Here is a 16254-nt window from a genome sequence, read left to right on the forward strand (position 1 = left end):
ATTCCCAGATTGCTAACTAGGGGAGCAAGACCAGGATTTTCCTTGTAAAAATTCCAGGAGAGTCACATTCCAATGTCAGATTCACTGTGCTAATGCACAGAAAAGAGAATTTTTTTAACAGGCGGAATCTATTCAGGAAAAACATTAATAATGACCTTTCAAAATACCAGCAAAGACATACACAGTTGCTGAGTTTTACCTGTAATAAGAGATAAGGTTATGGGGGTAGCACTATTGCTCTCTGTATTCTGTGTCTTTAGAGTTTACATGTTTTGACTGTGTTGTGTGGGTTTCTTTCTGCAGATCAAAGACATTTAGATTATAGGTTAAGACTTGTAGCTAATTTCCGTCTAATCTGCTTGTAGCATATCAGAGGTTGTGTGTATGCACACTGTGATAGACTGGCCTCCCATCGAGGGCGTACCCCTGCCTCATGCCCTGCGCTGTGGGGGATAGGCTCTAGGTGAACCTGCATACCTGACCAGGGTGGGAAGTTAGACAAAAATATTTTACATAGAATCTTTACATGGAATAATGCAAATATACTTATATAGATCATGAAAGCTCATTTATATATTTGTTATATTAAATGATAATATATGACTGCATCCTATGTATAACCTAACTAGCAAAGATATATAAATATATATAAAATGTCAATTCTTATTATAAAAGCAAGAGTTTCTTTATGGTATTAATGAAACGATTATCTTCTAAAGAAGCTTCTATGTCTTGTGAAGCAAAACCAATTTGAAATAAAATTACTAAAATGAACATACTCTTTGAAATGTATTTTCAAGAACAACCATAGAGAGTCAGTGATGCAGGGTAAAAAAATACGACTAAAGTTTGAAAAATAAAAATGAATAAAAAGAGTATCAGTATCAAAGCAGAAATTCATGTGCTTTTATGTGCCTCAGTGGTTTACTTGGCTGACAAACAACTGAAACAGATAGGAAGCTTCAGCTGATGAATTATCTTCAGAACAGCTGCATAGTCCACATTCTGCAGAATATTCTGGATGTCATCAGCAAAGGAATGCGCTTCTCGTTTTCAGATGACGAATTTCATAACCAAAGCAACACATTCTTATTGCTAAAACAATGATTCTTTAATAAAACATCAAAGAAATCATCACAAATATGTATTTTGTTAATGATTTCCAGTGTAATTAAAAATAAATGAGCAAATAGGAGCAAAATGGATTCTTGTTTTAATGAACACACTGAAATGAACACAATATTTGTATAGAACCGAAGCAATCTATTACATGCGATCACAATGTGTCGACAAGAAGATTTAAACTCTGATTTAAATATTGGCAGAAAGAAATTGGCAACCAATCTTGTTAAACCTAAATCCAATTTCACTGACTAACAAGACGAAGGATCGAGGAAATTCTGAAAAAGAATACTTTTCATTAAACGCAAACATCAAATTTTCCCCTGTCCCATGGAAGAGTTTTACAACAATGTCAAATTTGAATAATGTGGAGTCCATCTTCCACAGTGCTGGAATGTCATTATCTTCTACCTGTCCTTTCTGCTGCCTCCAAAATGAGACGGGGTGGGTGGGTGTCAGTTTCTGCGGCTTTAAAACATTTACAGTACGAGCAAGAAGCCCTCACAATAATACAATGCAGTAATAGCGTTAACTTGTTTTGTCATTTAGTTTTAAATTAGGCTCTGTTGGATAGTCATCATTCTGGGCAAATATAATTTTTACCACCTAGGATGATGTTAAGCAGAAGGTGCTTAAATATACAGTAATAAAACCACTCATATGAAGTAAGCAGGTGAATTCAGAGAAATATCTTAACAGCTTCTTCTTACGGACTGAAAAATGTACAAATATGCAAGATTTTTCATAACAATGAATAAAATAATGAATACCTAGAGCCGGGGTGACCAATCTTATCTGCAAAGGGCCGGTGTGTGTGCAGGTTTTTGGGGTAACCTTTAGGTCAGCTCTTCAAACGCAGGTGTGAGGACTCTTCAGCCAATCTGTCCTCTAATTAGTAATCTAATTAGGCAGTTGCAGTGAAAACCCACTAACACATCGGACCTTTCTGGATTATAGTGATCACCCCTTAACTAGAGTCTCAGAACTGGCTTTTGTTATTTTAAAATTATTTAGCTGGATGCATTTGAATTGCTTTTCTTGATTCCTGTTTCTGACTTGCGGTCACTACTCCATGTGTAAAATATTCCACAAAATGGGCCCAGAATAGCTGAACTCTCAAAGCTCCCAGATGGGCAGTCAGCAGCTAAGCCTCATTTGATGCTTACTTCTCGAGTCATATATTGGCTGGAGATGTAGCTGGTTTTTAGTTAAGGGTAGGGTACTGCAGAACTTTCCAAATTATTTTTATCTACTGAAGAAAACTAGCAGAAGTGTCATTTTTTTTCTTTACACCATTTGTTTTCATAATCAGAATTGTTCCTTTGTCATGAGAACTGTCATTTTCCCCACAAGGGTTGTGAGTATTCAATCAGAAAGACATTTTCTGATACTGACCAAAGCAGTGACAACTCATACATTGCAAAATCATAAGCCAAACAAACAAATAGCCTATACACGTCATTATTGATAAGGCATGAACTACCCACAATTTTTTTTAATCGATTGATATGAACATAGTTACCTTAATAATAGCTACATACTGAATTAGAAAATTTTATAATATTGTTCTGTGTAACAACCGGTAATGCAGAAGGGGTTGGTCTTTATAGCAATCATGCAGAGGGTTTCTTTCATGTGCTATGAAGATGAAACTGTTGAATGCTTGATTTATTTTTTGATACATAACATGTGATGCCTGCTTAATGGGTTACCGAGATTTTTTTTCATAAGTTTGGTAAACATACAGATCTTTCATGGGATTAGTAGCTGACATATGAGTGTGAAGCCAGATAAGATAATACGCAATCAGTAGCCACTTTATTAGCTACACCTAAATGGTACCAGGTATGTGTAGGACCCCCACCTGTCTGCAGAATCACTGCAAGAGTTTACGTGCTTGTATGTCGTTCTGCACAACACTGTCCTGAGCTGTTACATTGCTGTTTGTGGTCCTCCTAACTTTAATGAGTCTGACCACTCTCATTAACAAGGCATTTTCAGCAACAGATCTGTCACTGATTCAATGTTTTTTGTAACACACAATGCTTTGTAAACTGTGGACAAAATTCCTGGATTGCGTCTGAGATGCTAGGACCACCAGATCTGGCATGAACGATCACGCCACAATTAAAATCACTTAGAGCATGTGTCTAAGCTGTTTGAATGCTTAGATGCACAGTAATCAAACCTCTTCACCTTGTTTGTGTCCTGTAAATCGGGGTTCAGTCACAAAATATATGATACATATAATTTAGTAATGCAAAATGGAGACATATACCTGTATGTAAAGGTGCAATTTATTCTTTCATTTATTTAATATGTGTTACTAGTATTTTTTTCTACCGTCTTGTCAAGGTGGTTCATATGCTATGAGGCACCCTAGGTGAGCTACACTGCCGGCACACCCCCGACCACATCCACAAATGGTAAAATAAATGGTAAAATAAATGGGAGCAAACAGAAAAATACTGTCCATTGTTTACTATTACAATGCAATAAATAAGTTACTAAGTTATACATTAAAACTGCAAACATAATAAAATTTTAACACGTTAATTTTGATAACCCAATGAGACAATAATATGAGCAAAGACTTATAACAGAGTTCAATTTCTATACTGAATAGACTATACAATCTTTTTCGATGGCATTGCCATATGATTTTACATACAATTAATCAAATAAAATTTGAAACCCCTATTAATTTTTTTTCGGTCACGCTATGGTAACCTAACAACGTCCTTGACACATTTTCCCTCCCCCATTTTGTGTGTCTGTTGTGTGTCGGCACTGCTAAGGGTGAGAATACTTCTAGGGGTGCCGACTTGCCAGCCAATTCCACTTTGTATCGGATGGTGCACACTGCGTGCCAGTGAAATTGGCTGGCTAAGGCAGTGCCCCACAGAAGTTGGTGTCCCTGTCGGCTACCTGTGTCGTCTGTGGGATCGACTGGCACTGGATGTCTTAAACGGTATAGAAAGGTAAATCCGACTTATGTAAAATTTGACTAACATCAGTTAAGAACTGCCTCTATAAACATTTGTAGGCACATGTTTCTCTGTTTAAAGGAGCAGTCTATTTGCCTTAATGAACAGCAGTACCTAATAAAGTGGCCACTGAGTGTGTTTGTTCAATAGAATGGAGTACTTGACATTGACTATTACTTAATGTATCATCTAATTTTTGCATTTAAAGTTAAACAAAATTAATATCGAATTTCAGTTTGCTCCTTTAGATTAGCAAAAAGATCTAAATATATTAACAGCTCTGAAATATTCCACTATTGAGTGGATATCAAATACAGATACAGAATGCTGATTGGAAATATACAGTACAGTGAAAAAGATTTAGGCGGTCAAAGAAAATGTTTTATGCTAAAGAAAGAAAAACAATTTTACATTATTATACATGCAAATGAATAGTAACTCAATAAAAACATAATAATAATTTCTTATATTCTCCAAAATATCTTGTTGGATAGCTAGAACAGCTGCTTAAGTTCCTAAATACTCTCCTCTGGGACATCCCAGCCATTCCATGTATTTGTTAATCTTCATAATCAGCTCAAGTCATTCATTTTTAAATTCAGTTAGATAACTCAGTGGGGTTTAACATGGTATGTTAGTCCATCCATCCATTTTCCAAACCGCTTATCCTACTGGGTCGCGGGGGGTCCGGAGCCTATCCCGGAATCAATGGGCACGAGGCAGGGAACAACCCAGGATGGGGGGCCAGCCCATCGCAGGGCACACTCACACACCATTCACACCTACAGGCAATTTTTTAGCAACTCCAATTAGCCTCAGCATGTTTTTGGACTGTGGGGGGAAACCAGCGTACCCGGAGGAAACCCCACGACGACATGGGGAGAACATGCAAACTCCACACACATGTAACCCAGGCGGAGACTCGAACCCGGGTCCCAGAGGTGTGAGACAACAGTGCTAACCACTGCACCACCATGCCGCCCCTTGGTATGTTAGTGTTCATGTAAAAAAAAAGTGCATAAATTTTGACGTCATAGTTTTGACATCATAGTTTTACACCAACAAGAAGATCATTTACACATCATTTTGTTTGACTGCCTACAGTACTTTTGCACAGTACTGTACACTTGTGGCCAAAATTCCATTTCTTAGAGATTGTAGAACTTTATTCCAGTTACTCCAGTTACTTATTTAATTGCCCATTGTACGATATTTAAAAACAGTCTTTGATTGTTTATTAACAGTGCCAGTATTTGTGTAGTAATTTTTAAAGCATAATGTCAAAAATGCTAGGTGTTTCCACAATTTTGACCACTAGTATATATTACTTATTTCAAAAAGCATAATGAACTTTGTGAAGTCCACTAGACAGATGTTCAACTTTGTTTCACAGATCAAGACGCTTCATGAATGTTTTAATGATGAACAAACTTTCAAAGCTGTAATCTTTATTTACAGAATTCCTGAGCGTAGCTTTCCCAGTTCTGCACTCAGTTATATGTCAGAAAGCTGTTTTTACTTGGGGTCATGCTCTGCTTTACGCACAATGACTCCAGTACTTTGTCTACCCTTTCAGGCTCTGCAATAAGAGGTCTTGCTTAATTAATTCATTTTTACGTTTAACTGCAGGTCTCTGCAATTCTTGCAAAATATTTTCATTACATGGATGCCAGAATGTTTCATCTGAAAATAGCCTTACTGTACGTGTACTTACTGGAGAAAAAAAAATTACAGTTGCAGTGAAAAAAACTAAATCTGGAAGCGTGAACTACCTTTGAAGACTGGTAACTTAGAAGGGGAAAGAGGGAGGTGTCACTATCTGCTTGGTAGGCAGGTATCAGGTTATATTCTGACCACAGTCTGATGAGAAGCTAGTGGAATTGAGAAAGAGATGAACACACAGGGGTCGCATGCAAAATGCGTCAGGTAATTGCACATAGTTTCACTTGAGCTTGCATGAATTTTGGTAGTTGTTCTTTGTTGGACTGCCATTAGCCATTTTCCGAGAGAGTTACCTATGAGAAGCATGAATCATTTCTTTTCCAGCCATTCGTTGGAATATATTTTTCTTTCAATATAGCTGCCGCACAAAAATTCTTAAGGCAGTGAATATTGTTCAAGATTTATTCTATGTTTAGAATGCTGTTGTTTCAGAAGTGTGTTGATGGATGACTGATCAAAAATGTTGACATAAAAAGAACAACTTTTTTTTCTTCGTTTTTCTTCTAATGAAAGACATTCGGTTTTTAATTAGTTTGCAACTGCCGACAGCACATATCCAAGATGTGAACGTGATTGGATACAAAACGTCTCTGTTGAAGACATGTTCAAATAAAAGTGCTGCATAACAGAGAGCATTGTTAAAATTCTGTCAAACTTGTTTTTATAAAATACTCCATGCAGAAGTGTGCCAGAGCTCTGCAGGACGGACGCGGTAATAACATCCGTCCATCCTCTTACCATTAACATTTATCCAGTACAGAGAAAGTTCTCCCTGGAAGCACATAGTATAAAACAGTGGACGCTTTGGATGGGTAATAGCAAGTAGATTTAATGCAATTAAGGTAAGATTTAAGCTACAATCAGTGCCAGAATTCTTAAGGCAATGCTTAGCTCAGGTATATATATATATATATATATATATACATAAGGAGAAAGGAATAAATAGGCCATTAGTGTATATATTGAAATATGACATACATTTATACAAGAGCATGCAGAGCAGAGCCAACCATTTTAACTAGGGTAAGTTTGAGTAAAACAGCAAATTAAAAAGCAGAGACACAGGAGGTATCCTGTATATTGCCAGGAATTTCACAGTTTAGGGGACTTTTAGCTAAAAGCGTTACAAAAATTACAGGAACTATATCTGACATTGTATTATAGATGCAGAAATGAACATGCAGAAAATGTAATTAAATGACATTAACTAGTTCTGTTTGCAATTTTTTTTGCTGCTGCTGCTGCTGCTGCATTTTCAATTGTCTCTAGAGTCGATATTATACTGTACAGTAATTCAAATTACTTGAAAATAAAGCACTGCAATTGACCGTTCTGTTATAGACAAATGTGCAATCACAAATCCACAAACATACATGCAAGATACAAGAATTAAATAACATAAACATTGTTTAACTCTTATCACTAAGCTGTTATAGAGGCGTACTTTTAAGTCAAATATTTTTACTTCATTAGAACATTTACTAAAGAGTGATATTTTGTCTGCCTGTCAATGAGAGTTAAAATGTATCTTATTCAATTTTATGATCTTTCGTAGCAGTAGCATGGATTGAGAGATCAATATCAGTGCTAAAACTAATCCCTGAGGAGCACCATACAAAATCATGGACAATGATGGATTAAAACAATTATCAGGTTTCTGTGTGGACAAAATGGTTTGCTAAGCATGAAGCCAGATCCTGCTTAAAGACAGGCACAGACAAGCTTACATGGGAATTTTAATTATGTAACAGAAGGTCATAGTTAATGATATCAAACGAAGTGCCTTGATTTAAAATATGATTATTGCTACATTGGTAAATCACTGAAAACATATAGATGAAATTGCTTTGTGTTGTAAGTATAGAGTAGGTATCTAAACATGAGTTTATCTCTGCAAAAGAATAAGGACGTTCAAAAGAAGTTAATGTAATAGTGTTCCTCTTCTGTCTTAGGATCGCAGCCTATCTATTGGCTCTCGTCACTCCTGTCCTCTTGTAGCCTCCTATAGGCTGGATAAGAAATTTTGGAATACAGCAAATCAACAAGCACTGCGATCTTAACCCACGCTGAGGTTTTAACGGAAGTGGCCCCACTGGCATAATTAATCAAGCAATTAATCAACAACTTTTTTTTTGTTCTCACCCTTGCCCTGCACCCTAGCAGTTAACCCGCTTATTTAATCATAGCTCTTCTTCAGGACAATTAATTATTAGCCTTAGTAAAATCACATGCTTTCAGATCATCGGGCAATTTGAACTTAAATGACCGAAAAGTCCGAGCAAAATCGTCTCTAATATCTTCTTGACTGTAATCTGAGACTCCAGAGAAATTTTAATGCCATGTACTTAGGGCAGAAATGTGTTTTCCCCAAAGGATGTTATTAATGGGAAACTTGTTATGGGCTATGACACCCGAGGGAGTAATATACAAATACTAATCCGGCCCATGACGGCTCTGGGCTTTCTGTAGTGGTGAGACTTGTTCATTTTCTAGGTGTATAGGACATGTGGAATTTAACCATTAAGGAGCATTGATCGTCAGATAGAGTATTAAGGGTAATAATGAAAACAAATATTGTACTTAAAAACTGCACTATGAATGGACTCTTGTATGTATACACATATATACTAAAGCAGTCATTTTAGATCACAGTTCCCATTAAAGCTGAACTTTTTCTAAAGATGTGCGTTATAAAATTTTATGTGGAATATATTTGTGTACTGAATGCCATTTTTACACACCTAATCAAATCTGCTATATTGCTTAAATTACCGCCCAACATAATGGAAAAAGGTCCCTACAAATGAATGACTATACATCACAAACCTATGACAAATAACCCCTTTTAACACTGCGGTTGTGTTAATTGCCCTAAGCTGCAGTTCCATTACCACAGACAGACGAGGCAGAAAGGATACATCCAAACAGTGCATCTCGAATATTGAGGGATGCAGACTTCCTGGAGACACTGGAAAGAAAAGTTTATGCCTGAAGCCTGTTCGTAATGGATAATATTCACTCCAAAGATGTTACGAGTGCTTATTATCCACATCTGTTCGACAAAAAACCCTTCGGAAAAAAGAAAACACTATTGATTTAGGTCTTTGGGTTGCATAATGCTGTAACAGGCCCTTTCAAGACCCATATCCACTTAAAGCTTAGCTTAAAGTAGCTCGTCGAGTGCTAGCTACAAAAAAAAGCAGTATGCCAGACCCAAAGGAGAAAGCCTGTGATACCCTAATGGTAAATGATGCAATCGTTTTATGAATTTTGTTTCAGAAGTTATTAACTCCATGGTACAAATGGTGAGAGTCATAAAGTCTGCTGCTGAGGGGAACTGTGCCAGTGAGCAGCCAGTATGTCTCTTTTGCTTTTTATTAAGTACCTCTTGAGTTATGGATAGCAGTGGAGCATAATTTGTGGAAATCTATAAATAAGCTCTCAAAAAATAAAGCTCTAAGTTTTACTTGTGTTACTGATTGTCTGGTACACCTGCAGTATTTTAACTTTCCTGTGTGTTATATGTGTGTAACTGTAAACATTGTTTAGTGCTCATTTGCTGTAATAAATGTTTTAATAGAGGGAGAGACCATTGTAAGGAGATTCTATACTAAACGTTTCATGTACTGTTTATATATATATATATATATATATATATATATATATATATATATATATATATATATATATATATATAATATTTCATTTATGTAGAACGGAAATAGTCTGAATTAAAAGATTGTAAGATTGGTGGGAAAGTCAAGATTAGTGAAAGATAATTGCGCAGAAAGAATAGGACAGGGTAGAATGAAAAAGGATGTTTTACATATTCAAGAAAAAAAACAGTATATATAAAATATATGTATGATATGTGTACTTTTAGCTTTAATGCTTTTTGAATTTCTGCTCAAAACGATATTTGGAATTAATATCCACTCCATTACATTTAGAGTCAGATGAAAAAAATACACATTCAGCACATTGATAATTTTGCTAGTACTCCTGGCAACACTACAAGAGCAGGCAAAAGTAAGTTAGTAACTCATTCACTACTCAAGGACAAATCATGAACAAATATAGTAACTGCATGAAATACATGAACCGTTATGACGAATGATGAACAAACACGGGATCAGCACATAATTAACAGTTTCTAGTTAATTAATACATGAAATAACTGTGTATTACTACATTATTTAGGCCTCCTGAAATCTTTAACTGTCTGTATATTTGTTTGTTTGTTTATTTGTCATTCATTCATTCAGGTTCATTTTACAATGACATAAAATCACAATACCAGATTCCACATAGACGAGTGACCAAAATTGTGGAAACACCATCCATTTTTGGCATTACACTTTAAAAACTACTACTGGAATATTGGTGGTAATGTGTATAAACAATCAAAGAATGCTTACAAATATCATGCATTGGATGATTAAATAAATAACTGGAATAAAATTCTGCAATCTCTAAACACTGGAAGTATTTCCACAATATTAGCCACGTTTATCACAAGTCCATCTTCGTTCAGATAAAATCCAACAATATCTGAAAACCAGAAAGGTGTAGGGAAGAATGTAAGCTTATAAAGCTTATCCTGTATTACGTCTATATTAACTGGCAGTCTCCTACATGCTGCTTTGTAAAACAAAGTTACTTTTGGGGTTTTGTTCTTCTGATTGTTTTTTTCTGCATAATAAATTATGTAACTTAACTACACCCCCAGGGTCATGCAATACATGATATGTGGAAACACTCGCCTGGGAAATAAGGAATCTAAGTAGAATCGTACTTATACATATATTTAAGTGGAGCTGTAGCTAAATTACCTAATCGTCAGAAAAAAATGGAGACAGGAAGGTAGTATCGTGCCATTTTACTGTACCCTGTTTTCAATATACCCTATGCTTTTATTCTCATAAATTATAACTGGTTAAAAAGATAAATCAATGAACATGATAAAAAATATTACTTTAAGCAAACCCTATCTGCAATGGAGAAATTAGTAGAAAGTCATATGTAAGGAAATTGGTAGTATTTGGCACATCCTGAAATGTATAATTAATGCTTATCTATCAAAAAATATATATAAATAAAATATGTACTATTCCAAAACTCTGGAGGAAATCTCAACTGTCAAATCCCCATGCCTACAATTCTAAACAGTCAAGTCAAAGCATCAATGTCAGGAGAGTGCAGGGCAAAGTCAGTGTTGACTAGGCAAGCCGGGGCACATCAGACATAAGACTGACATCTCCGTCATTCTCTACTACACCTGCGTAAGCAAGGAGCACCTGGAGTATCTGCTGGTCTAGAGTTAACACTCGACAGGTTTGATCCCAAACATATCCATAAAACGCACACTGTTTCTTTCCAGTGACCCTCAGTGTGATAAAATACGGCTGCTTGTTAACTCCAGTGCAGTGCTTCTTTTTTGGGAAAAAAAACACGTTTCACAGTTCATTATAATCGCAGTGAGCATCAGAGTGAAGCTTTTTCAAGCGGCAGTCCTGTGACATATGATAAAATAACTGAATTATCCCTATGAGCCCTACTGTACAGCCTGCCAGCTAATGCCTTCCTCAGATTTCAGACTCTGCTAATATGTCGTCAGTTGCTTTATTCGAAGCTTTTCTGAAAGCCCTGTCTCTGCTGATTACCGTATTTTTTTTACATGTATTTGGAGCCTAACCGTGATTGAGGTTTGTATTGAGACTTTTCTTCCTCCATAAGCACCACACAGTGCACAAAAAAAACCCAGGAATTTATTACATGACAACCCAGCTGATCCTTGACCAATCACAATCATTAACACCTTGTCCAATTTTTCTTTCCTTTAAATATATTTAACAGTTCAGCATAGCTGTTTGATGTTTTACAATTTTTGTTATAGCGTGTAATCAATATTGGTAAATGGTTTTCTATTTGGAGTTTTCATTGAAGTAGATGTTAAATTCCTGTTGAAATCCTGATAACTGATTAAGACATTGTAAAAAGGCATTGTTACAATTTTAGATGATTGATTTAAAAGCTCAGAAATAATGGCATACTGCTACCATTCAGAAAGCAGTAATATGCTTTACTTTTACTAATTCACTTTAAACACGAAATATTAGGCTTGGAAAAAGGAAATAAATTAAGATTGAGTGCTAAAGTGATACAAATTAGTCAGTGACTTACATTTCAAGTCCCATGGAAGTTTAAAAAGCTTAAATTTTAGATTTTAAATTTTACAGTTTTCAAATGACAATAATAAATATGCATGATGAGGGAAGGTTTTTAGAAAAATACAGAGAATTGAAGATTTTATAATTTTACTCTCCATAGGTTTTTCATGCAAATTTAAATATATGCACGTGTGCTCAGGTGGCATCAGTGGCTCGATTTATTTGGAAGACAAAAAAAGTATGATTACTACACTCACTGCACACTCACTGCATGTGATACAGTTGCCTTTATGTATGCAACACTTCTAGTGCCTTTTGAAGTGGCTGTGTCAGGGCAGTGAGTGTGCTGAGATCGTAAGAGAGATGTATCAATCAGACTGGCAGCAGAGGTGAGCAAGACCAAAGCTGTGGGCCTTTGAAAGTTCTGAACAATAAATATGAACAAACACACACACACACACACACACACACACACATACACACACACACACACACATATATATATATATATATTTGTGGATCTACACAGATAGTGACTTCTGCAGCTGTTTTCCCTCTGGGTTAGCTTACCCAATAAAATACATGAATTCTCTCAGGATCCTAAAATTTTACTGTAGTAAAATATTCAGGAACACCATGGAGTACCAGAAACCTACTTCACTCTATTTATAAACTGACACCTGATTTCAACTGCGCCTCTATTACACGGCATTGCATCTGTGGTTAGTACACTATTACACACCTCAGGCAATCTTAATAGATAAAGGGATTAAAAGAGATATAGCACATCTGTATGCCTTTTGGCATTCTTATTTTGCTCTAAGTGAATTGTTACATCCCCTATATTTCATATATTATTGCTGAACTAACTAAGCTAAGAGTTGAGCTAATTTCACACATTGCAGAATGGTAGGATTAATATTGCTTGCGCTTTATGTGCCAGTGTAAATTATCCTTGATAGGTATAAGATTGTATTACATGTCAGCCATTCCCCCAAGTTATTTTTGTACTTCATAAACACCTGTTTCCTTATTACATAATAAAATTATCCTAAAATAACATCAATATTCAATTGCTGTATTGACATTTTATGTCGAAAGTATTCTGTTTGTTTATAACTTTTAAGCTACTTTGATGCAAAGGAGTAGACACCCTCATTTTACGTCTCATGTTGAAATTTTATATCATGCAAAGCAATAACTTAATAAACAACGGTAAGCCAGATGTCATTAGGACGATAGGCGGGGGGCACTCAGGATGGGATGCCAGTCTGTCGTGGGGCATAATAAATTAGCAAAATATCCAAATCACATTGGGGTAAAAGTACAATTTCTGTAGCCATTTTAGCTAGATAGCTAGCTAGATACATCATTAATCCCAAAGGGCTATTAAGAAGCTGTGAGCCCTGTTACTCGATTATAAAAAAAACCTAAAAACTAGGGACTGAGCAACTCTCAAATGAGAAAGCTTGGAAGATGATCAGCAAACTCTTCTTCAAGTAGAGGTGGTGTGAAGTGGACCACAGGAATCTCCTCAAGTGTTGGAATACATGTGTTTTCACTTCTTATACTGAACCGCTTACCATTGGAAGCTTTTTTTTTAGAAAAGCGAAAGCTGAGAGAAAACCACACAAGCATAAAAAATACGTTTTATGTCATTCTGTGAAGGGTGTGCCAACAATTCTTAAGCAATTGTCCCACTTTGCCTTTAGGGTGAAGGTCTGTGCTGGATTTTTCCATCCTTTATCCCTTTTTTTTATTTTCCCCAGTGACAAAAATCAGCATCTGTGGGCAATTTAAGGGTTGCAACGCGAAGAAAAGTCTTGCAGCACATCCATCACACTAGAGCAGTGGCAATCTGTAGCAAGAGGAAACTGGAGCTGGGGCTCCAGTCATGTGTGTAGACCTTACATGTCTTGCCAGATCATTCTTCGCGTTGCTATTGGACTCCGGGTCGAAACTTGAAAAGTTTTACCTTCAGTCAATTTCACTTTTCATTTGAAACAAACATGAGCTAATTATGAAGCGAGTGTTGGCATATGGACCCGTCGATGTCTGGAAGAAAAAAAAACAAACAAAAAAACTATAAGAAGAAGACACTGGGATGGGTTGTTCTAACACCCAAAGCATGTTTTCCCTCTCCCTAACGTGACAGAGAGTATCCATAGTTACCCCACTGGATCCTTATTTATTTGATATATTATAACCAGATTTTAAAAAAGTAACTGTATTAAATTAAATTGGTACATGTTGTGAACCATTCAGCTGAAACAAGATCCTTAAACTTATGTAGAATTACGAAAGTGGGCCTTATTGTCACCCTGTCCATGTATAAGTACAGTATTCTGTATAAGGGAACAAAGTGATGTTCTTCCAGGATTGTGATGCAGCTTACAGATAAAAAAGGATGTACACAGTGCAATACGACATGGCAAGTGCAACAGCACAAAAATACGCACCGTATAAGTATAAATAAATTACTCAAAAGAAGCAAGAGAAGTGGACCAAATAAGTAGTAGAAAATAAAATTAAATATGCAGCAGGATGTCTAGATATATGCAAACATGTGGCTCATACTTTTAGGACCATCACAAGCAGTGGGATATGAAAATATATTTGAAGGACAATATCTATAGATATATGTAAATGTGATTTGCGTAGGTGTAGGAACATTACAGCTAGTGGGTATGACAGCAAATGTGAATCTGAATATCTAAAAATATATGTGAACATGTCATAGGTAATGGGACAGAAAAAATAAATATTTTGCAGCAGAATTATGGATTTGTGGTGAGCACAAATGGAGGGGGGGGGGCGCTGGGTTCAAGTTACGCTTATTAAGTTAGGAGAGGAGGTGGGGGGAGGGAGGGCAGCAGGGTGTTGAGGAGCTTGACGATCTGGCGGGAGAGTCTGCTGAAACTGGCTAGGATACCATGGTATGCTGCAGCAAGATGTCAGGGAACACAGGACATTGACATTTATCATCAGCTGATCATTTAACTAGTATTTGACACACAGCCAAACAGCTGTACAAATTATACGTAGTGCAACATTGCATTCTGCTTGCTAAGTCTGCAATTATAGTGATTGAATAAAAAAAAAAATGCAAGTAGAGACAAATACTGTAAAGTTTAGCATTTTACATCTCATCTGGTTTCACTGGCAATTTGTATATCAGGTTTATGTGTACAGTGCATGCTTCTCCAGTGCAGGGCTGCAGTGACCCGGGCAGGTGTATTTTCCTGGCAGCGCTAGCTGAAGGGCAGAGAACGTTACGCGTGGGATGCTAAAGTATGTGGATTCGTTTCAAAAAATCCTAAATAGCATCAGATGTTTTATTTTTTATTTAATTTCCCAGTCATGCTAAGTCACCTCACTATATCTGATTGTCAGCTGTATAGGAGCTATTTTACATTTTTATTTATTTAGCAGGTACTTTAATCCAAAGTAGCATAGAATTGAAAAAGCAGGGTCAGGCGGTCCCTGGACCAGTAATGGGCTTCGCTCAAGAGCCCAGCAGTGAAATCACTCCGGTGACCTTCCGATCATTCCGGTAACCCACAGAGCCTCGCACTGAAACCGAACTTGTTGACATCGGGAGATGTGTGGCACCCTAGTGTGCAGGTTGTGGGTTTATAAATTGTCCTTAGGGTGTGACTAACTCTGCAACAGAACACATGTAGCTATGCTATCCTGGGAATATTTCACCTTGTCATACACTTCGCTTTATACATCATGGACCACAATGGTCCTATGTGGAGGAGGATGAATGGATGGATGGATGGATGGATGATATCTGTCTATCTTATTACATTTATTTTCGTTTAAGGTCAGTATTTATTCACTGAGGTCAAAGTTGTGACCAAGTCATTTTCTTTATCTTGCAGCATCAGACACATTGTTTGCACCATATTTCCTTCTTGTCACACCACAGAATAATGAAACAAAGGTCAGGACCACATCAGATGACCTGTTATTCTGAACCTGGCATTTTATAATAACTTCCTACGAAGCACAATATGCAAAGTCTCCATACCATTGCTTATGCTGCACGTCTCATGAAAGGAGTGTTTTTTTTCCCCAAGATAAGACAAATGAACACAGCTTGAGACAAATCACAAGACTCCTCATGCCTCCTTCTCACCTAATTATTTATGCTAATTGAGTCATTATTTCAGAAGGAGCCGAGTTCAGGCAATGAGCGTTTTGCAGGGGTGTATGTCGCTAGAGTGATGTAGACCATCCATCTTCTG

This window comes from Brienomyrus brachyistius, chromosome 15, assembly GCF_023856365.1.
Source record: "Brienomyrus brachyistius isolate T26 chromosome 15, BBRACH_0.4, whole genome shotgun sequence".
Lineage (NCBI taxonomy): Eukaryota > Metazoa > Chordata > Actinopteri > Osteoglossiformes > Mormyridae > Brienomyrus > Brienomyrus brachyistius.